At 37.1% G+C, this 24,857-nt stretch overlaps 1 long non-coding RNA gene across 1 annotated transcript; it reads left to right on the top strand.

Moving 5' to 3' along the window:
• Nucleotides 1-21,993: 21,993 nt before the first annotated feature.
• Nucleotides 21,994-24,507, top strand: LOC116622636. The gene is made up of 4 exons (XR_004297600.1): nt 21,994-22,061; nt 22,523-22,583; nt 23,682-23,802; nt 24,471-24,507. It is a non-coding gene; the product is annotated as an uncharacterized LOC116622636 (long non-coding RNA).
• The last annotated feature ends 350 nt before the right edge of the window (nt 24,508-24,857 follow it).

Genomic DNA, 24,857 nt, shown 5'->3' with positions numbered 1-24,857 from the left:
AGGGCACATACTGAATGGAGCACTGTGTGTTATATGCAAACAATGAATCATGGAACACTACATCAAAAACTAATGTTGTAACATATGGTGATTAACATAACATAATAAAATAAAATAAAATAGGGCGCCTGGGTGGCTCAGTTGGTTAGGCGACTGCCTTCGGCTCAGGTCATGATCCTGGAGTCCCGGGATCGAGTCCCGCATCGGGCTCCCTGCTCAGCAGGGAGTCTACTTCTCCCTCTGACCCTCCCCCCTCTCATGCTCTCTCTCTATCTCATTCTCTCTCTCAAATAAATAAATAAAATCTTTAAAAAAAAATTTAAATAAAATAAAATAAAATAAAGAACGTCCCAGTTCTCATTGGCCTGAGAATACAAATAAAGTCATTTCCACATTAATGTCTGAAACTCAGCAGTTTCTAGACCCTACACATTTATAAGTAAATGAGTCCCTTGCAAAATCTTTTTCAAAAAATGTCTCTGGTAGCTAGCAAGAATTTCTCATGTGCAATCTAAGTCAATGCCTGAACCTGAGCTTTATAAACCACTGACTAATGACTCTTTCTCTCCAATGACTCCTCAGGGCCCTGAAACCTGGCCTCAGGGGTTGAACTCACCCATCCTGAGGCTACCAGACTTGAGAGTATGTGGATCTTGATTTTTTTTAGAGTTTGATTTTTATTTGTTTGTTTATTTATTTATTTATTTATTTATTTTAGGCTGCCTGAGCTACCATTAAAAAATACCATAAACCAAGTGGTTTAAACAACAGAAATGTATTTTCTTACAGTTCTGGAGGCTGGTAAGTCCAAGATCAAGGTGCTGGCCAGTTCAGTTCCTGGTGAGAGCTCTCTTCCTGGCTTGCAGACAGCCACCTCCTGGCTGTTATATGGTACTAAGTTGTTTAGTCCTCATATAACGGAGAGAGAGAGCACTTGCTCTGATGTCTCTTCCCCTTCTTATAAGGGCACCAGTCCTAGGGGATTAGGGCCCCATCCTGTGACCTCATTTAACCTTACGACTTACAATCCCTGCCTCCAAATACAGTCACATTGGGGGTTGTGGCTGAGGGGGACACAAACATTCAGTCCATAACACAGACCACATTTGGAAGTGGCAATTTGAAGTGACTTTGGAATTTGAAATGGCAAATGAAAGTGACTTTAAAGAAACATAATCATAAGGGTCAGTATCATGGCCATGGCTGGGCTTCAATTTTGTCCATGCCTTCTTTCTTCCATTTGAAATGGGAAAAAAGATCAAAAATATTTCAAGATACAGTATACTGAAAATATCCATTTTGGAGTCTATAGAATTCCTTGACTTTTCTCCTTTTTCACTTTCCCAAATACACTTAAACTCTGGAATCCCAAGAAATCATTATTTTGAGGTATTTCTTGGAATTTTCTGATATTTTTCACACTCATTTAGAGATCTAATACATATAATCAGTCTTCATACAAAAATAACTCTCAAAATTTGTCCAAAGGATTGAATTTCAAAATCATTATATAATTTTTTATCCATTTTTAACTTGTTCTCAAAGTAATGGGCTGTTTTACCAAATTTAACTAGTTTTCTCTCATTTTGTTTTTTAGTTTGCTTGCTTGATTGTTTAACCACTGTGTGTGTACACACATGAAAGCAGAAGAAATCAAACAGGGTAGAATAAAAACCATTTTACATGCCGTAGAATTTTTCCAGATACCCTAAAGGATTTGAGTATTAGAGAAGGAAAAAAATGTATTTATATTGCTTGGAAGTAGCTATAGTAGCAAATTTAAGCAAAATAAATCACTCTCTGTCTCTTCTCATCATGTGAGGGCAAAGAACATTTTTTTAAAAGACATATCTTGTAGAGAAGAGTCTCTTCTTTTCTCCTCATTATTTTAGCAACAGATCTCATTTTCTCGTGGTGACTGTGGGAGTGTGACCATGTAGTTACCTACCACTGCTCATTATATTTTAGCCTAATAGGAGCAGGGATAATTTCAGCCTTGCTGCTGGGTGATTGTAAATGTGCTTATTATCTGTGACTTCTGTGAATTTGCAGGAGCACACAGTGTTCCATCGCTTGTTTTGTTTGTCAGCAGGAAAAAATATTTTTTGTTTGTTTGTTCTTCTTTTTCCACCTCCTTTAGGTGTAAGGTTAGGTTGTTTGTTTGAGATTTTATTTTGCTTCTTGAAGTCAGAAAAAAATATTTTTTATGATCCCTGTTTATGTAAATTCTAATGGAATGAGAATGCCAGATCTTGGTACAAAAAAATTGGTTGCATCAGAGATTTAAAAATGTAGCCTCCAAATTAAGAAAGTTGTAAAACTTTAATAACAGACTAGGAAAGTACATTAGCATTTTCTTTATCTCCAGAATTATGAAGGTATGCCCTTGATTCATAACAATATACTTTTATTTTTCATGTTATGTGCGTAGGAACTTATCTGTAAAATGACCATTTAAAACATTATCTTCCTAGGCTTTTTGAACTGTAATCATCTTTTAGAATTCATATAATTTCTTACATATCAAAATAGAAGTAACTTAGTACCATATGTATTTAAAATACTCCCTTTTGGAGCTCCTGGGTGGCACAGTTGGTTAAGCTTCTGACTAGGTTTCAGCTCAGGGTCATGAGATCGAGTCCCGCATCTAGCCCCCTGTCAGGATCCATGTTCAGTGCAGAGTCTGCGTAAGACTTTCTCTCCCTCTCCCTCTGTCTAAAATAAATAAATAAATCTTTAAAAAATAAATTAATTAAATAAAGTACTCCTAGGATTTTTCTTACTTAAGCTATAAGGAGGATAATATTCCCTATTATCATTTGTTTTCAACTAAGAGTATAAATCAAATTCTTGACTAGAATTTTAGACTTTTTAGACTTTTTTAGACTTCCAGTGAATCTGAGACTCAAGGATAAAAGTCCTGCAATCTGCTGTGGTCACTGTCACATCTCCAGCCCAGAGCACAGTGCCTGGCATACAAAATTAAATTTAATTAATTAATTAGTTAATTAATTAATTAATGACCTCATATTATTTCTCCTCTGAATTTACTCAATGTCAACCAATGCTAACAAAAACACCAGGAAAATTTTAGGCAGAATAAAGGCAATCTAGTGGCCACCAAATGCTAAGGAATTTAGATAGAATCAGATAGGTTAAGATAAACCTAAAGAAGATAAATCCTCAGAACTCAGTGACACATACATTGAGATATGCAAACTTTAAAAGAAAATATGTATTTCAATCATTGTGCTTTTAAATAAAAATTCATTTCCATAAGCAAATACTCACCATTTTAGCTTCATTATGAAGCAGTATTTCTAAAATTTGGCAAAAAGGTTTTGTTTTGTTTTGTTTTGGGTTTTGTTTATTTGTTTGTTTGTTTGTTTTTGATCTCTACCTGCTTTTTTGCCCAAAGGCATTTTTCCCTTATTGAAAACTCACTTACAATATAATGTTTATTCAGGAAAATGGTCTCAGCTATTCTTGTATTTTGCAGGCACTGTGAATTCTATTTCATCAGGTTTGTTTTCATCTATTTGGACAATATACATATAGTTATAGAGTAATAAAGAAGGAGGCCATCCAGAATGAAAACCATTTCATGTGAAGCAGCTTTCTCTACCAACAAAAAAGCCATTTCACTGCCTTGGCTCTAGACTCATTCATTTGTCATCTGCACTCATTTTTGGTTTATGGCTTTGTTTCTCAGTTCATTCATCACCCAGTCACTAGTTTTATGTCTCAAAGTCTCAGTCCATTTATGTGAGTGAGCTGAGGGCCCATAAATCTGAAGAATTCTGCACCTGAGTGACTACTCCATCTCTTGGCTGTACAGGTTGAAATATTATAGTCCTTCAAGACATAAACTTTATATTTACAATGGGAAGTAGTTATGTGCATTAGCAGCTAAGCAAGTGAGAGGTCTATTGTCAGCCCAAATTTGTACCAACATCCATTTTTCTCTAGTCTTTTGTAAGATTTCAAGAATCCCAAGTTCCAAGTTTTCTAATAACAATGCAATTTGGATTGGCTTACTTTATATCCACCTATTTTTTTTTTCTTATTTCACTGTTTCCATTTAAGAACAGAAAGACAAGGGTGCCTGGGTGGCTCAGTCGGTTAAGCGACCGACTCTTGATTTCAGCTCAGGTCATGATCTCAGGGTTGTGAGATTGAACCCCAGCTGGGGCTCCCCACTCAGTGGGAGTCTGCTTCTCTCCCTCTACCCCTTCCCCTGACCATGCATGCTCTCTCTATATCTCTTTCGTGCATCTCTCTTCTCTCTCTCTAAAATAAATAAATAAATCTAAAAAAAAAAAAAAACAGAAATACAGTGTAATACCTCAAAATGCCTATTCCTCTCCAGTGATGAGGAAGGAGGACCCAGAGATGGAAGAGGACCCAGCAGCCCTCAAACAACAACATGACACAGGAATGTCAAAGCAGGACAGCAGTGGCTACTCAGTGTCTACCCATTCACAATGGGACACAGCCTTTTGCTTAGATGCTGTCAGCCTGCCTCACAACTTTTTCTGAGGGTTTGATGATGAAACAGGATGAGTTGCAGAAGCAGAACTGTGTAATAAGTATATAGTAAGGGTTTTATTATAAGTAATTGGCTTTTACAGTTGTGTGGACCTTCTAAACAAACCGAAAATCAATAAGGTAGATGATTAGAAAAGGAAGATCATAAGCAGACTGGAACCTCATGAGCACCAGCTGAGTCTGATTCCAAAGGCAATCAAATGGAAAAACTTAAACATGGAACTCAAATCCAAAACTCAGGGTGTGAGATTATCAAAGGCTCTGGGCTTCTTATAAAGGCTCACCTGATTGGACCAGACCCACCCAGGATAGTCTTCTTTTTGATTAATTTAAAATCAGCTGATTAGGAACTTTAATCATCTCTACAAAATCTTCACAACATTCAATGTTTGATTGAATAATCTGGAACTATAGTTCAGCCTAGCTAAATTGATCATTAAAAAGCTATCACTTCTTTTGAACTTCGAACTTCTTTTGAAAAAACATTAGCCCTCAAATTCTTGGGAGTCCATCTGATTGTAAATTCTAAGATCATTTTTTATTAATAAATATATCATATTTATTTATTTTAACTGTAAAGGGCAGTTAAAACACTCCCCATTGATTCCTGTCTGGAGGCTATACTGGGGCTAGTGTGCTAAGCTATTAAGCACCAGGGCATATTCAGATGGAGGCTGAGGACAAATAAGCTTGAAATTTTCAAATGTATTTTTGGTTTAGCTTGGTCTCTAATGATCAACAGATCATGGAAAATGACTATTAAAAAAAAGTGTCCAAGGTTTGGCCTAAGGATTTTGCCTGCTAAGAAATTCAGACCACAAGGGAACATGATCCTTTGGCTGGCAAGCCCTTCCTATAGGCCCACTATGGGTGGTTATCGCGGGCTAGCTCCACACAGCCTGGAAGCCAGACTACAACATCATGTGGCCACTTATGCAGGATTTTCATACAAGAGTATCCCTTCTCACTAATGATGTTTTTCCTGTTTTGTTTTGTCTTAGGGGAGGAAAGGTTTTCCATCTCACTCCTGCTCCTGCTCCCACTTTCTCTCAATCATCTCTTTTTTTTTTTCCTTTCTTTTCAGAATGTTACAAACTGAGGTCAAGAGTGCTTTCAATCAAGTCTCCCACATGAGAAGAAAATATCCAACATGTTTGCCAGAGTTTCTTCTCTCTTCTCTTTTTAGGAAGGAAGGAGAAATCTCCAAGGAGCTTGGAGCTAGGAAAATGAATTTAAGTAAAAATTAAAATAAATGTCAGAATGTAGGAAGGAACTACAAGAGCATGGCAAGGAAGTCAACCACACCCTTTTTCTTCTATTTTTTTAACCTTATGTACTAAATATAAATAGAAGATTTGGGGGGGGGGAATGTATAGGAAAAGAAACACCAGTTTGTCAAAAGAATGAGGAATGATTTTTAAAACACAGAAAACAGAACTAGAACATCTCAGATTTTTCAACTTTTCTTTACATTTTATCAAGATGCTTTTTTTAAGAAAAATTGTAAAAAGTTAGTAACTGCCACAGCAAACAGCAAGCAGTGGCACCTATTTTCTGTAGATCCTTGCTTTATATGGCACCAGAATTCTCTGCTGTGCATCTCTGCATAAACTTGCCAGAAAAAATCATGCAGATTTTAGGTCACAGTTTTGCTTTTCTCCATTTTCTTTAACAATTCAGGATTCTTACAGAAACTTTTATGATCCTTAGAGACTTGTTCAAGTAGATCAGCCTGAATGGTGCCGGGGGGTGGGTAGACGGGAATGGTAGGGGGCAGGCAACTGTAGTAGAGGGTTGTTCAGCAATCTATGAGACACAGGTTAACTTGGTCAGTTTTGAGCATTAATTATTGCTAGATAAACTTGCTCTTTTCATCAATGTTAACAGATAGATCTTTGTTTTAAATGTGTCCTTGTGGGGTTCAAATGGGTATTCTGCAAGAATATAAAATTTAATCCCTGGGAGCCTGGGTGGCTCAGTTGGTTAAGTGACCATTGATTTCAGCTCAGGTCATGATCTCAGGGTCATAAGAGGGTCATGAGCCTCACATCAGGCTCCGTGCTCAGCAGAGTCTACTTCTTTCCCTCTCCCTCTGCCCCTCCCCTTGCACTCTCTCTCTTTCAAATAAATAAATCTTTTAAAAAAATTTATTTGATCCCAGTGATCTCCGTATCATGTAGAGTAATGTCAGGAACAATAAACCAAAGTCAAAAAATAAACATCAATCTGGACATGGAAGTTTTTCATTCCCATCTGCAGTTTTCATCAAACTCCTTTATCAGTCTCCTGCTGATTGTTATCTTAAATCTAGGGCTCTATTTACAATTTATTTTGCCTTATTGAGTCTACACTTTAAACAAGCAAAATTTCAACTGTAGCTTATTTGCTTTGATGAATCCCAGCGTCCTATGTTAAAACATAACTTGTAATACCTGAGGATAGTGACATGACAGAACTGTGTTTTCAATTAGTGGTTTATACATATTTTACCCTGTAGCTATAGATGTTATACTGCAGATTCCATTGGTTAAATGAACAATAGGATGCAAAAAATTACAGAACTAATATGTCATTTATGCTTTCTATTTCAAAAGAAATTGGGGTTCAGTGGTCCTCTTTTTTGGACTTCAAATAAAATTATGCTGCACTGATTTCAACTACTCTGAACAAAGTTGTCTATGTCTTCAAATACTGTCCTTCAAATACAGCTGATGATGTTAAATTCCCTTGCTTGTTTTTTGGTTCCTTATTGTAACTTTTGGTGATGAGGATAAGACCTTAATCATAAAGGACTAGACAATATAAGGCAGTGAAAGTCTATGTATTTACAAACTACAGAACTTCTGGTTCTGGGAAGATGGAGTAGGTGCACTTTTACCAATTTTTTTCACTAATTACAACTAAAAACCTTGGATGTTGTATATAAAACAATCAGAAGAAGATTCTGAAAGCTGGAGAGAAGACAGATCAGCTAGGGAGGGGGAGCCTAGCAAGGCAGAAAACATTTAGAAAATAATTGTTCTACCAGCAGGAAAAAAAATAGAAAAAATTATGGCCAGCAAAGACCCAGTGGGTATCTAGACTTACACCACTGCCAGGTTGTAACAAGGAGTTCTTAACTCCCCTCTCCCATCTTTACCATCAACTGAGTGTTATCAGGTAAGGACAAGTAAGAAGCTTGTACTTTCATCTCTACTAGGAGGGCAACAAGAGCCTGATCCTCAGTGTCAGTGGAGACCATGCAGAAAGCCTAGATTTCTATTTCAACCCAGCAGTAACAAGATACTTCTCCCTTTTTCTACTGTGGAGTCAAAAGAGGCTTAGTGTAAATTAAGGACTTTAACTGCTGCCCAATGGTAACAAGATTCCCAAGCGCCCATGGTGTAAGTCAAGGCCAAGGAGATGAAAGGAACTTTTATCCCTCTCAGCCAGGGAAGCATCAGTGGAGGCCTAGCGGTTAACCAGAACTTCTATCCTCACCCAAAAATAATGAGAAACCCTCCCCTTGGTTGTCAAGAGTAACCAGGTGAGGAATCTGCACTTCTCACATCTGGTCGTAATGAGTCAGCACCCTACCCTTCCTCTACCAAAGTCGCTTCAGAGAAAGCATGCTAAAAAAGAAGATCTTGATAAGATCCAGAGACTCATACATAATATATAAAATAGCCACATTTAAGTTGAAAAGCACTTGTAGACCAAAGCTAGGAAGATCGCACACTGAATGAAAAATATACAATAGATAGATGTCAGCCCTGAGATGTCAGATTGTTAGGAATATCTGACAAACAATTTAAAGCAGCATCATTAAAGTGATACAATGAGCAGTCACAATCATGCTTGAAACAAATTAAAAATAGAGATTCTCAGCAAAGAAATAGGAAGACTTGGCAAAAAGAAATATAGAAGATATAAAAAAGAACCAAATTAAACTTTTAGGACTGAAAAATACAAAAACCAAAAGGAAGAAAAATCTCAGTGATGGGCTCAACAACAGAATAGACAGAAAAGGAAAATCAGTGAACTTGACAATAAAACCATAGAAATTGCCCAATGTAAACAACAGAGAGTAAATAGGATTTTTTAAAAATCAACAGAGTCTCATAGGTGTATGGGGCTATAAAAATGATCAAATATTAATGTCATCAGAATCTTAGAAGGAAAGGAAAAAGATGGTAGGGTTGAAAACGTATTTCAGGAATTAATGGCAGAAAATTCTCCAAATTCTAAAAAGACGTAAACCTACAAATTCAAAAGGCTGACTGAACCCTTAACAAACCCAAAGAAATTCACACCAAGGACACCATAGTCAAACTTCTGAAACCTAAAAACAAAGAAAAAATACCAAAGCACTGAGAGAGAAAAATACCTTATTGGTAAGGGAAGAACAAGTCAAATGACAGCAGATTCCTCATGAAAAACTATTTCACACAGAAGGAAGTAACAGAATATTTATAAATGCTGAAAGAAGAAAATGTCAACCCAGAATTCTATATCCATGAAAATATCATTCAGTAATTAGGAAGAAATCAAAATAGTTCCCTGTTTGATGAAGGAAAGCCAAGATAATTTGTTGCAAGCAGAACTGCCTTAAAAGAACTGACAAAAGGAAGTTCTCTAAATGGAAAGAGAATGATTAAAAAAAAAAAAAAATCTAGGAACACCAGGATGGAAAAAAGAACATGGTAAGAAAAACTTGGGTAAATTCAATATATTTTCCTTTTCCTCTTGAGTTTTCAAAATTATATTTGACAGCATAAGCAAACTTACAATACTGTCCAATGCAGTTCTAAATGTGAATACAGGAGGTATTTTAGACAATGAGTTAGAAGTGAGAGAAAGTACCTACCTAATAAATGAGTTCAACAAGGTTACAGGATACAGATCAACATACAAAAAAATCAACTATATTTCTATACTAACAATGAACACATGTACAATGATATTGAAAATAAATACCATTAGCCATCACTCAAAAAAAAAGTAATCCTTAGGTGTATTAAATCTAGCAAAACATGCACAGGACTCATTTGATGAAAACTACAAAATGCTGAGTAAATAAATCAATGACAAATTAAGTAAATGAAGAGATACCATGTTCATGGACTGGAGATTTCAACATAGACAAGATATCCATTCTCTCCAAATTGATACACAAGTTTAACAAAATTACTATCAAAATCCTATCAAGATGTTTTTGCAGATATGGAAAAGCCTATTCAAGATTTATAAGAAAGGGAAAAAAACTAAAATAGTCAAAACAATTTTGGGAAAAAAAGAATAAAATGGAAAGAATCAGGTTTCTTAATTTAAAGATATTGTAGAACCATAGCAATTGGAATTCTGTGATATTGCTAAGGGATAGGCATATAGACAGACTGACTAGAGAAGTCAGAAATAGATGCACATAACTATGTTCAAACAATTTTTGACACAGTTACAAAGGGAATTCAATGAAGGAAAAATTGCTTTTCAACACATAATACTGGAGCATGTAAACATCTATAGGCATAAAAAAAAACAAAAAACTTTGAACTAAGTCTCACAATTTATACAAAAATAAACTTACAACACATCACAGGCTTAAATACAAAGCTATAAACCTTTTAGAGGAAAAAAATGGAGAAAATCTTCAGATCTAAGGGTAGGAAAAGATTTCTTTAACTTAAATACTAGAAATAAAATCCTTATAAGGAAAATGTGCTTAATTGGAGATCAACAAAAACAAACAAACAAATAAATAAATAAATAAATAAATGCTCAAACAACAGTAAGAATAAAAACAATCCAATGAGAAGTAGGCAAATTTCATGAAAGACATTTCACTGAAGAGGCTATACAGAGGACAATTAAGCATATGCTAAAAGCTCAACATCATCAGCCATGAGGGAATTGCTTACTAAAACAACAGTGGGATATCACTACACACCTGTCAGACTGGGACTACAATAAAAAATAGTGACAACACAAAATGCTGGCGAGGATATAGAGAAACTGGATCACTCATCTATGGCTGGTAGGAATATAAAATTGTACAGCCACTCTGTCATTACGCTCACTTTAAGTTTAAGGAAATAGGACCAGATTGAGAGAAATTGTCCAAAGTGAAACAGCTACTAAATGACTAAGTTTATGGGAGAGCAAAGATCTTAAAATCCCTAGCCAAGGGTATACGAGGAACTACCAGTGGTTCCCTGAAAATGTCTCAGGACCATCAGTGTAGATAAGTAGAGCCTTTAGTAAGAGAGACTCTTGGAACTCAAGCTCCATTTCAAAGACATCAGTACTTTAAAAAAAATATATGTATTATATAATGGGTTCTGTATAATATTTGAATAAAAGATTTACCGCTGAAAATATACTACACTATTGTGTACTAATGAAAAGCAGCTGTTTTTTGAGATTCCTATACTGGGAAGTTTTATTCTAGCAAAAGTAATAGGCATGTCAAGAACCCTGCTTTGTGATGATATGATACTTTATGTGGAAAACCCAAAAGACTCCACCCCAAAACTGCTATTACTCATACAGGAATTCAGTAAAGTGGCAGGATATAAAATCAATACACAGAAATCAGTGACATTTCTATACACCAACAACCAGACAGAAGAAAGAGAAATTAAGCAGTCGATCCCATTTACAATTGCACCCAAAACCATAAGATACTTAGGAATAAATCTAACCAAAGAGACAAAGAATCTATACTCAGAAAACTATAGAATACTCATGAAAGAAATTGAGGAAGACACAAAGAAATGGAAAAACGTTCCATGCTCATGGATTGGAAGAACAAATATTGTGAAAATGTCAATGCTACCTAGAGCAACCTACACATTTAATGCAATCTCTACCAAAATAACAACTTTTTTCAAAGAAATGGAACAAATAGTCCTAAAATTTGTATGGAACCAGAAAAGATCCCGAATAGCCAGAGGAATGTTGGAAAAGAAAAGCAAAGCTGGTGGCATCACAATTCCAGACCTCAAGCTCTATTACAAAGTTGTAATCATCAAGACAGTTATGGTACTGGCACAAAAACAGACACATAGATCAATGGAAGAGAACAGAGAGCCCAGAAATGGACCCTCAACTCTATAGTCAACGAATCTTCGACAAAGCAGGAAAGAATGTCCAATGGAAAAAAGACAGTCTCTTCAACAAATGGTGTTGGGAAAATTGGACAGCCACATACAGAAGAATAAAACTGGACCATTTCCTTACACCACACACAAAAATAGACTCAAAATAGATGAAAGACCTAGATGTGAGACAGGAATCCATCAAAATCCTAGAGGAGAACACAGGCAGCAGCCTCTTCCACCTCAGCCACAGCAACTTCTTCCGAGAAACATTGCCAAAGGCAAGGGAAGCAAGGGCAAAAATGAACTCTTGGGACTTCATCAAGATAAAAACTTTTGCACAGCAAAGGAAACAATCAACAAAACCAAAGACAACCGACAGAATGGGAGAAGATATTTGCAAATGACATATCAGATAAAGGGCTAGTATCCAAAATCTATAAAGAACTTATCAAGCTCAACACCCAAAGAACAACTAATCCGATCAAGAAATGGGCAGAAGACATGAACAGACATTTCTGCAAAGAAGACATCCAAATGGCCAACAGACACATGAAAAGTGCTCAACATTGCTCAGCATCAGGGAAATCCAAATCAAAACCTCAGTGAGATACCACCTCACACCAGTCAGAATGGCTAAAATTAACAAGTCAGGAAACGACAGATGTTGGCAGGGATGCGGAGAAAGGGGAACCCTCCTACCCTGTTGGTGGGAATGCAAGCTGGTGCAGCCACTCTGGAAAACAGTATGGAGGTTCCTCAAAAAGTTTAAAATAGAGCTATCCTATGACCCAGCAATTGCACTACTGGGTATTTACCCCAAAGATACAAATGTAGGGATTTGAAGGGGCACATGTACTCCAATGTGTATAGCAGCAATGTCCACAATAGCCAAACTATGGAAAGAGCCAAGATGTCCATCAACAGATGAACGGATAAAGAAGATGTGATATATACACAATGGAATATTATGTAGCCATCAAAAAAACGAAATCTTGCCATTTGCAACGACGTGGATGGAACTAGAGGGTATTATGCTAAGCGAAATAAGTCAGTCAGAGAAAGACAAGTATCATATGATCTCACTGATATGAGGAATTTTTAATCTCAGGAAACAAACTGAGGGTTGCTGGAGTGGTGGGGGTGGGAGGGATGGGGTGGCTGGGTGATAGACATTGGGGAGGGTATGTGCAATGGTGAGCGCTGTGAATTGTGTAAGACTGATGAATCACAGACCTGTACCTCTGAAATAAATAATACATTATATGTTAAAAAAAAAAAAAAAAGATAGTAGGAAGGGAAATCGAGGGAGAGATGAACCATGAGAGACTATGGACTCTGAGAAACAAACTGAGGGTTTTAGAGGGGAAGGGGGTGGGGGGATGGGTTAGCCCGGTGATGGGTATTAAGGAAGGCACATATTGCATGGAGCACTGGCTGTTATACGCAAACAATGAATCATGGAACACTACATCAAAAACTAAAGATGTAATGTATGGTGACTAACATGACATAGTAAAATAAAATTAATTAAAAAGTCAATGTGGAACAGGTAATAAGAATGGTGGCATACAGTGTAATTCCAGGGCTTGAAAAATTGTGCAGCACACTTCCTATTACTAATAAATTGTGGTTCGTTAAGGATGAAAAAAAAAAGAACCCCGCTTTGTTGTTGACAGTTTGCCTCCCAAACACGTCACAATGAAGGGCTCACTACAACTGATCAGCCGTGGTGACTAAACACTGGCATCAAGTCAGCCATTTGGGGACCAAGTGCACATCACATATGTCCCATTCATAATGTACATCTACCCATTTGCCTTTTCACTGAACTTTAACCTTTATAACAAGGAGCGGCCTCCAATACACACACACACATAAATTTATAGCAGGCAAACAAAGAACTCTGTCCTACAAGCATATTTGCATTCAGGCTCCACAGTATATGAAGTTCACAGTACATAAAGTGTATTAAGTTCAATGAGACCAATTTCTTTCCAAGGCAATTTAAAAATGTTTAGGGATGCCTGGATGGCTCAGTCAGCTAAGCATTGGACTCTTGATTTTTGCTCAGGTCATGATCTCAGGGTCGTGAGATCGAGCCCCACATTGGGCTCTATGCTGGGCATAGAGTCTGCTTAGGATTCCCTCTCCCTCCCCATCTGCCCCTCCCTCTTCTCTCTCTCTCTTGAAAAATATGTTTAGTAATAATTATAACTACTATTTGTTAAGCACTTACTTTGTGCCAAACATTGTTCCAAGCACTTTAAATGTACTAAGATATTTAGTTCTTACAATAACCCTAAGGGGTAAGTACTATTAACATTTATTTTTTACCATTGAGGAAATTGAAGGAAGGAGAGGTTAGTAAATGTTCTCAGCTCTTGGGAACAGATTTTCAAACCCAGACAATCTAATACCAGAGTCCGTAATCTCAACCACGGGACTAAGGCAAGAGAATGCCCTTCAAAATTCATTAGACTTAATTAGAATGAGGTTCAAAACTGTCACAACAATTAAAAATCACCTGTTATTATGTAACCTTATTTACAGGATAGCTAATGAAGCACAATCGTCAGATGACACAGGACACATACTGTAATTTTTATAATAGTGCATATCAAGATCAGTGGATGCAAATGCAAGGAGATTTGGCTTATAGTAGATAAACAACTAGTTTAAAAGAAAAATCAACAATAACAATGCTACACTAGAAAGAAACCTAGTGTTGCAGGGTTCTTGTCTCACGGAGGTGAAGAATGAACCTCAGGGACACAAAAGGGTGAAGTGAAATGAAAGCTTATTAAGTGAGGGTGAGAACAGAAAGGAAAGAGAAAGCTCTCTAGAGTGAGAGGGGTCCCGAATGGGTTGCTACCGGGGGTTTTTAGAGTCTTTTATCAAAAACTTCACCGGGGAGCTTGTGGCCTTGAGATTCATGCGCCATCTTGGTTTGAGCAAGAACTATTGATAACATCCTTAATAACTTATTTGAGGTTTGGTTGTTTTCTGTGATTACACCATAGTCGCCCAAGAAAAATATTCCCTAATACCCGGGGCCAAGTGGTCTGATCTAGTCCCTCATCTCTTGTTCAATCTGGCTCAGCTCTTTTGCTGGCCAGGAAGAGTTTCAGAGCCTAGTCAGGGACCCCCTATCTCTCCCTGCCTATACCTTAACCCTTTCTTTACTCACTATCATGCTTCAAGTGACTCCCACACCACATTCTCAGTAGGTTTGGCCTCAATAAAGAATGCTTTCCATTGTTGTTCAGTTCTCTGCCTGTTTAATATCTTCTGAGCATATCCCTCCACGAACATGTTTATGGAAAATAAATATAACTAATGGATTAATGACCATAATTAAAATTAATAGCAACAACTGCTCTCTACTGAATGTTTATTAGTGCCAGGATTAATTGAAAGTGTTACCTAATTTAATCCTAATGAGAATTTTAGGGAGTACATACCATTATTTTCTACTCTATTTTGTGGATGAACTTTTCCAAAATTTTCAGAGTAAATAATTCCTCCAAGATGAGAAATCTAATAAGCAGTAGAACATAAATTCCGTGATCTAACAATGGCATTTGTGATTTTGAGTGCTGTTTCTTAACTATCACCTTCTATTCTTCTCCTGAAACCCCTCACAACACATTGCTATGACCAGTCCACCAAATACAAACCCACACAAACAAGTCCAGTTTGTACAAACACCATTTTTGTGTAAGGTTTTGATCTAGGTAGCGTGTTTAATTAAAAAAAAAAGTCAACCAGTATCAGATTTTTCTTTAAATATACATTTAATCCAGTAAGGGACATAAATAACTGCAGAAGACCATTAGTCCTTGACAACTGCAGTTTTTACTATTCATGCAGAGCTCCAAAAGTTCATGATGTGTAACCCTTTCTTTTTTTTTTGGCTCTATTGTAACAGACATTAAAACTGGGTTCTCTGACATTAATTTGTGTGTATGAAGCACTCAGATAGTTCGGAAACCTAACTGTCCTTCTACCATATGCATCTCAATGAGGGGGCTCTCTTGAAAAAAAAAAGGTCCAAAGAAAATCAGCTACTAGTGCTGTGATTGAAGGGCAGAAAAAGTAGACATGTCTAAAAAAGCTTTCCCACCTCCACCCTTTACCATGGAATAGAAGTTTGAAAAAAAGTGACAAACAGTAAATTGATTAAGAATATGGATATCCTCCAGGGCACCTGGGTGGTCAGACTCTTGATTTCAGCTCAGGTCATGATCTCAGGGGCATGAGATCAAGCCCCAAGTGGGCTCCAAGATGGGCACAGAGCCTGCTTAAGATTCTCCCTCTCCCTCTGCCCTCCCCCCCGCCCCACACTTGCTCACGTGCATGCTCTCTCAAAAAAAAAAAAGAATATGGATATCTTCCATTATCCTACTATGTGGCAACAAGAAGAAAGAAAATTTATAAAGTAGTGTCTTCAATTACTACAGCTGTGAAAGAAAAAAATGTAAGCTAAATTGTGTTTATACATTTCATGACTTTTAAAGCCTTGGGATGTACTTTTCCTGAATGTCAAATGTCATTCACAGAAAGAGGTTTTTTTTAAAGTGATACAATGTGCTAAAGGATCATACAAGATGAAAAAGATGCTTCTGACTCAGGAGAAATCTAGAAAAACCACAGAAGGGAAGTACAATTTGAGCTGACCTTTAAAGATAAAAGAATTTTGACAGAAGTAGAAGTTTCAATTGTTTATTTGTTTTGTGGGAGTACAATTCCAGAGTGTTAATAAAGATACTCTTCTTCAGAGGCTGAAATAATGGAAAATAAGAGTAAGCAAATGAATCAAAATCAAATCAGTCTATGTCATAAAGAGCAATGAAACTAATTTAATGAACTCTGCCAAGGAGTGATCAGTAAGCCAATTATGAAACAGAGACTTCCCCAAAGACTCCCAACAAATAAAATAAGTTCAGTGAACTAGAGAATGTCACCACAGATTAAAGACACCTTTTGTGTTATTGGTAGATATTGGTAGATATCTGTCTATAAAAGAAACACACACCAAGAAACAAAAAGCTATTTAATTATTTTAGAGATGAATGAAATTGAAAATAAAATGCTTAGTATATACATCTTCCCCAACTTACATTAAAATCAAACTAATTGTGGGAATTTTGATTTTCATTTTATCTCTTTGTGTGCCTTAGAATTGGGGATAATAAATGAAGGAAATACACCACAGGGAAAATCATTTTGTACATGGAGGTAAACAGTCAAGAGTTCATTTCAGCATGTTAACTGTGGATGTGGTTAGGGGTAGAGGAAGGTTTTAGTGAACAGGTAGCTCTGAAATCAATCGCAAAATAAGCTACCATAAATCCTGTGTAAAACAGAGGCTCTCCACACACATCACCCCTCTTTATTGTCCATCCACGACAAGCTGCTCTCATGAGAGCTACTGAGAATAAAATCTAGGCTGTTAAGGAATGGGTTCAGTCAGAACAGGAAGAAGGAACAAGACGATTAATGAAGAAGCAACTTGGCAGAGCTGACCCCAGAGGATAATTGTTGGAGACGGCTCTTTCTTTCTGGTAGGCTTCACACTCCAAGATAGTCCCCAGCTGATGCTGAAGAAGAAAATTGCATCATATTTTTTGACAAGTCCTTCCTGTAGCTATGACCCGACACAGGCTCCAGTTTCCTTGTCAGAGTCAAATGTGCTTATTTACTTTAAAAAAAAATACAGCACACATTTCCATGACTACAGTGTTAATTTATTTCTTATAATTGATCTTGTGATGTTTCTGACCCTTTCACTATAAAGATCAGATCTATCTTTGACATTTAGATTTGCCAACACTAAAAATGAATAGTTAATGTAAGTAAACAATTTTCTCTTCATTTCTTTCCATTGACATTTTACTTGTGTAATCACCAAGTTGAACAATCAAGCTAATTTTAGTCACTGCCAGCCCTGTAGCCAGACTTCTCCAGGCCCTCCCCAGGGACTTTATCGTATTCTTACCCATCCTTGAGTTGGTGGTAAACAACTTTTTTCAATAAAGTTTCTTACAGCAGAGCTTTTGAAAACTTCTTACCTATTCCACAGACCTCCTCCTTCTGGTGAACATCAACATTTGGGAAGAAAGATAGTGTCTGGCTAGGGGGATAACAATAGCCTGACCATACTTCCCTCTAAGAATCAGAGTGTGCTGGTCAGTCCAGCTCAAGCTTTGTGGCCCCCTCCTTTGTCATTGCTCATAATGACCCTTTTGGGTTTCTTCCTCACAAGCTGCTTTTCCTGTCCCACAGTATGACTTTTCTAAGGGCCTCATCTATTCAAGTGCGAACCCCTGTTTTGTGGAAGCGCCTTAAACTCATAAATTTGGACATGTGTTGGGACCTCTGTATTTGCATGTTTGAACTCTCCATGACCGCTACACATTTTTTCAAAACATACTCTGACAGATACGAAGCTCGTCTACCTATTGCAATCTGTTGTCCTCTAGGAGGGCTGTTGATTAAATCATTAGATTGACACAGACCAGCAAATATACCCAGTCAAATCTGCGAAGGCTGGAACATTCCTGGTGAAGCTTTCTGAAAATGGCAAGTTTGAGGTCAGAAACTGCATATAAAATTTCCCCAGTTCCTCAAAATGACTGACTCTAATAATTATCCCTTCTAATTCAGCAACATTGAGTTTTGCAATTACCAATTCTTCTGACCCAAACCTGACCCTTCTAGTACTCAACGTTATTAAAATAACCCCTCAGCAGGAGGTACATCTTAGTCTAAAAATGAGGTGGTAATCAAGAGAAAACTAGGAGACCAAAGACCAAAGCTCAATTAGGTCCATAAGTTGTGGAAGCAAATCAGAGCAGTCTGAAGCCATCCAATAAGATTCAGCACATAAAGAGCTTTGTTCATTTTCTATTCCCATACTGTGTTCCCAAAGTTTATACCTCTATTATAATAATGCTCCACTCTGGTATCCACCCCTCTCTAGCCAAAGGTATTCTATTTTTCTCATAGAAAATATTTTTCCAATTCCTGTGTGCTTAGCTCTTCCATATTGTTTAGATTGATTTTAATTTCTGGATCTACCTATCTATATTTCCCTTCCTTTTGATCTGAATTTACTCAATATCTACTCTTATACACCAGGCACATGGGAAATCATAATGAAAATACAGACATTGTGACTGCCCTCAATATTACATCTACCACCTAACATACAACACCAGTAAGTCACAGACAATTGTTAATAACTACTGTAATGAAGGACACCGTCACATAGAGCATGACAACATATAGAATGACGTAAGTAGTACCTAACCTGAACTTGTTGCATCAGCAACTCCTTATGAAAAGGACTAATTGATGCTTTCTATGTCCTTGGACCCTAATGTGAATTCTCCCTCTTAAACTACTTAAACAAGTAGTTTAAATTGATGGGATGAGCATCAGAGTGTATGTGTAGCTATTATTACAGTGATGGGAAACAAGAATCGCCTTCTACCCTTGACAATTCCACCACAGCTTGCTGGGAACAATATTTTTTCCTATTTATATGGTGTGATGGTTCATTTTGTGTGTCATCTTGACTGGGCCATAGACAGTTGGCCAAACAGTATTCTAGGTGTGTCTATGAGGGAACCCTGACTAGTACACGTGGTTCTGTTAAGATGTAATGGTGTGTTCTTTCCTGCCTCTAAGGTAGTCTATACCTTCTGGAGGATGCAAAATATTTTTATGATCATATTTCTATTCCCTAACCTCTCTTCCCATTGAGCAGTATGTTTTATCTGAATAATTTTATTAAGGAAAATATACCCACCACACTACTTGGCTGCTTTTTTGCTCTGACACAAACAGAATTCTGTACCCCAAATGAAAGCAATTAGATGGGTCTTTGTTTTGGTCATACAGCATCTGTCATATTTATTTTCAACCACACATCACAAGCCAAAATATCCTTTTGTTTTAGGCAGCCAAGATCGGAAAGATAATCAGTAGCAAGATCAGAAAAACTAAATCCTGTTGTGACATAATGATAATTACATGAGACAGAATTATACTCTATATATAAATATTTAATAATAAATATTCTTGATCCATTGCTGCTGGGGAAAAAATTATCTAGAAAACAATTTTTTAACATTTTTAGAAATTGCAACTATATTTGTAACACTCAGTTTTTTTTCTTTTTTAAACTTTTTTCCAGTTTTATTGAGAAATAATGGACATATATTACAGTATAAGTTTAAGGCATACAGCATCATGTTTTGATTTACATATATTGTGAAATAAATGATTACCACAATAGGTTCAGCTAACATCCATCTTCTCATACGGATAAAATAAAAAGAAAAGGAAATTTTTTCTCCTTTTGATGAGAACTCTCAGAATTTACTCTCTTGCCATTTGCAATGATGTGGATGGAACTGGACGGTATCATGCTGAGCGAAATAACTCAATCAGAGAAAGACATGTATCATATGACCTCACTGATATGAGGAATTCTTAATCTCAGGAAACAAACTGAGGGTTGCTGGAGTGGTGGGGGAGTGGGAGGGATGGGGTGGCTGGGTGATAGACATTGGGGAGGGTGTGTGCTATGGTGAGCATTGTAAATTGTGTAAGACTGTTGAATCACAGACCTGTACCTCTGAAACAAATAATACATTATATGTTAAAAAAAAGAAGAAGAAGATAGCAGGAAGGGAAAAATGAAGGGGGGGAATCAGAGGGGGAGACGAACCATGAGAGACTGTGGACTCTGAGAAACAAACTGAGGGTTCTAGAGGGGAGGGAGGTGGGGGGATCTGTTAGCCTGGTGGTGGGTATTAAGGAGGGCACGTTCTGCATGGAGCACTGGGTGTTATACGCAAACAATGAATCATAGAACACTACATCAAAAACTAATGATGTAATGTATGGTGATTAACATAACATGATTAAAAAAAAAAAATGTACTCTCTTAATACCTTCCCTATATATCCCAGAGCAGTGGCGGCTCCAGTCATCATGTTGTATATGACATCCTGAGTACTTACTTACCTTCTAACTGGAAGTTTGACCACCTTCCTCCAATTTTTTTTTTTAACTTTTAAAGGATTTCAGCTGCATCTATTTGTTTTGTTTCCAAGTAAATAGTAATGCTAGCCTTTTCCATTCATGGACTTTTATAAAAAATGAAATGAAATAATGAAATGAAATGAAATAATGAAATGAAATGATGAAAGGAAATGAAATAATGAAATGAAATGAAATAAATATAGTATCCCTGGAAGGCATGCAGACAACTAGCTCCTATGATTCCTGTCTTCAGAACACAATTCCTAGAGGTGAAATGGATTCTGTCAAACAAGAGAAAGTTTGCATCTATATTACCTTTCTTTTAAATAAGAAAGCTTTGCCAGTGTTTATCCTTACAGTGGAGATTTTTTCCTAAGAAAAGTTTTGTACAGATGATAAACTGTCATTTTGACCATACTTCAGTCCATCTACATCAAATTTAAGTGGCTTTCGATTATTCCACATCCTGACTCGTGACCTACTTCTGTGCTCTTGCTGCCTCTCCTAAATGGAAAACACCTAGTACCAAAGGAGGACACACTAGAAAAGAGAATAGGAACGTGCATATGTTCATTCGCATTGAATTCTTTATGCTTACATAAGTCATTAATTCATGAGTCCTGAATTTACTTGTGCCTTTAGTATGAGAACTCAAGATTCATCTTATGAAGGAAAGACCTAAGAAGCAAGGCTTACTAACTTTTAAAACAAATTTATACTTTCAAGTGTAAAGTCTGTTGAATTTTCAGTCTAGATATTCACTGAACTGGAGCAAATATCTGCATACTAAATTGAGACAGCGGTGCAAAAATAGTGAGTTATTTTTCTCTTTCTTTCTAAGAACTTTGGATATTTTTGTATTCCAAAATGCACTTTTCATGTATACATGCAAATGTAACTAATATTGCCAAACTATATGCATTCTCTCTATGTTCAAAGCCTTATAACACTAAAACCCAAAGGTAAAGAAGCAAGCATGTATTATTTTAATAGTATTTTTAAAGCTACTCTCTGGAACCAACACATAAAATTCAGAATGCATCCCCACCTTGAAAAAGAATGAATAAAAATAAATGACATAAATAAAATTCATGAAATAAAAGTGTAAATGGACTTTCAGCTTTAACAGTCAAAGGTTTGTTTATAGGGTGATGTTCGGTGATCCAGAAAAACCTGGCTAGAAGCTAATCCCCTGTGCTGCACTCATCTCTTTTTACCCTTTCCAGAAGCAGCTCAATAGGTTACAATTATTTACCTACTGGAGATGCAAACAAAAGCCTGTGGCAAAGCAGAGTCTTGCCTTCAAGAATGACAAATCAGAACAACTGCTGCTAGTACCGTGGTAGGCCAGGTATCTCTTCTCAGCACTAATTCAAGCAGGTAAGAGTTTGGTTTGCTTTGCAAGCAGGTAAGAGTTTGGTTTGCTTTAAGGAGACCTGCTATTACTAATACACATAAGCACCTTATGACAATCTCCATTCTTATCTGGCCAACAGTATGCAACTGGATTCTCCATTTCAACAAATATCCCTTGGCACAACTGTGTTCATTTTAAGCTCTTTTTTTTAATGTCACCAGCTTTTCATTTTCCATTTCAGTCTGTGTTTCATACTGACTTGCCAGATAGCCACTTGTCTAATATTTGGGAGTATTAGGGAGTACTTTGAGATTCCATACTCTCTGAAGTTATAATGACTACAAATAGCACTAATTGAGTTATTCATCTTGGAGCTGAGTAGTATTGGGTACTGGGTGATGCAAAGAGAGACTTGTCGTTTATGTTTGACCTTAACATTTGTCACTCATTTTGCAAAAATCTTGTTTCTTTCTCATACTATAAGATGTTCTTTCCAAGAATTTGAACTTCAGTTGGAGCTGTTTCTGACAGTGTGGCCAATCCAGGTAACATTATGCCTGTATAAATAGCAGATGCAGGGAGAGGGAAGGATAGGCAGTAGTTAATAACAAGTCATCACTCATGTGGTGGGAATCCCTGAAGGTGAAAACAAATATGTAACACAGAAAGAGAAATGGACGTTAGTGTATCATCTTGTAAAACACTTTGCACTTCCAAAAAGGAAGGAAGGAAAGAAGGAAGAAAATGGAAGGAAGGAAGGAAGGAAGGAAGGAAGGAAGGAAGGAAGAAGGGAGGGAGGGAGGGAGGAAAGAGAGAGAAGGAGAGAAACAGAAAAAGAACAGAAAAGAAAAACTCTTTGAAAATAAACATGGTATAGGGATAAATCTTACATCTTGTTTCTGTATAGCACAGATATGGAAGTTCTTACAAAGAAATTTCCTACTACATAACTACTTTAAAATAATGATTGAGAAAAAAACAAGGCAAACTGATTTTGTGAGAAACAAAAATTAACCTGGATCCTACAACAGAACACTTGAATCTAATCCTTAATAATTTATAACAATTATCCATGGTCTTCAATATCTTTTAAATGAATTTCAAAATTCTAATTAGGCTCAAAGGAATCTCCAAATGAACAGCATTATTTCAACATTTGATAAAATGGTTAGTGGATTGTCTGAAAGCAATGTGGACACCAGAAAAGTAAAACATAACTTGATCTTAGAAATATTTGAGAAGATTCTCTTACAAAATACTGATGGGAATATATGGGTTACATATTAATAATCAGGGATTTCTTAAGCAATACCATCCCTGAGTTGCTACACAGTAAGGAAATGTTTAGCAAGGTTAGATTAAAAATTAACATGGTTGGAGTGGAGGGGAGAGTACAGGGAAGAAACATTTTAGCTGAGTTCTGAATGACAAAAAGGAGCCAGTCATGCCAAAATCTAGAGAAGAACACTTCAAGCATGAGGGAACTCTCCGGAATTGGGCAAAGTTCCATGTGTTAATGAGGGCTTGGATTACACAGGTGTACCCATTTGTCAAAATACAGGGATATTTCTGATTTTTTTCCTGCTGGTCTGACTAATGAATGAATGACTGCTGGTTCATTTATTGTCTGTCTTTCCCACTAGAGTGTAAATCCCGTGAGAACAGAGACCTTAACTGGCTTCTTCACCGCTGTACCTTCAGCAGCGAACACAGAGGTGATGACATTCAATAAATACTTATTGAATGAATAAAACTCAATTCAAGGTATTATATGTTAACATTTTATATAAATATCTCTAATCTGTAGAGGCAGCTTTTAGGCAAACAGGGTTTAGGGATGAACTGTAGAAAGGATTCACAGCTGATGTAGGAAAGAACATTAGGGTTCAAAGCTGACAGCCAAGAAAGAATTCTTGAGAGGCCTTTGGTGCAAAAAGGTGGTTTTATTAAAGCACGGGGACAGGACCCGTGGGCAGAAACAGCTACACTGGGGTGATGAGGAGTGGCCAATTATATACTTTCAAGTTGGGAGGGGGTCAGGGATAGCGGAATTCTCTAAGGAATTTTGGAAGCAAGGTTTCCAGGACCTTGAGGGGGTTAGCTATTGTTGGGAAAAGGTCATTTATTACCATCCGGTAAAACCTTCCTCATGAGACCCTTCAGGTGTGTCGGTGGGCCATATGCTTGGGGGATGATTGCCAACGTGTATCTTGGAGGGTAGACATAAAGGAAATTTCTAAAGGAATTTTTATATGTTAAAGTAGATTTACAGTATCCTGGGCGGTGGGGGGCGGGGGGAGGGGGGAGGGGTTCTGGCTAAGATTGCTTTTGCCCTGAGCAAAGTATTAACATGAAGGCAGCTGAGTCCCTAGTACTAGTCCCTAGTAAGGAAATTTAATAATTTTTCTTCTGCCTTTTGTTTCCCACATCAGCAGTGAACACCTGGCTGACTACAGCCAGGCCCATAAGGTGAGTGGCCCACCTCATAATATCCATAGGCTCTAATTGACCAATAGGCTACTTACAACTAGGCACAGTTACTGAAAAAGGGCAGATTCCACACATCACCATAACTCTTCATCTTCCCCCTTTAAGAACAGCCCCCACCCACTGCCTCCTTGCAGACAGTCTCTCCTCTGCTGTCCGGCCCACTGCCCTTTAGCAGTGTATTAAATAAACTTATATCTCTTTTGTTCTGCCTCAGGTGAATCATTTGTCCTCCCGTGCCACCAGCTCCCACCCAATCATTGCCTCATATTTGGGGGCCCCCATTCAATTGAAAGAAACCCCATTTAGACACCACATAACCCAGTCATCAA

This window comes from Phoca vitulina, unplaced genomic scaffold (assembly GCF_004348235.1).
Source record: "Phoca vitulina isolate PV1807 unplaced genomic scaffold, GSC_HSeal_1.0 scaffold53, whole genome shotgun sequence".
NCBI classification, from domain to species: domain Eukaryota; kingdom Metazoa; phylum Chordata; class Mammalia; order Carnivora; family Phocidae; genus Phoca; species Phoca vitulina.
This window is presented reverse-complemented; position numbering and strand designations above follow the sequence as displayed.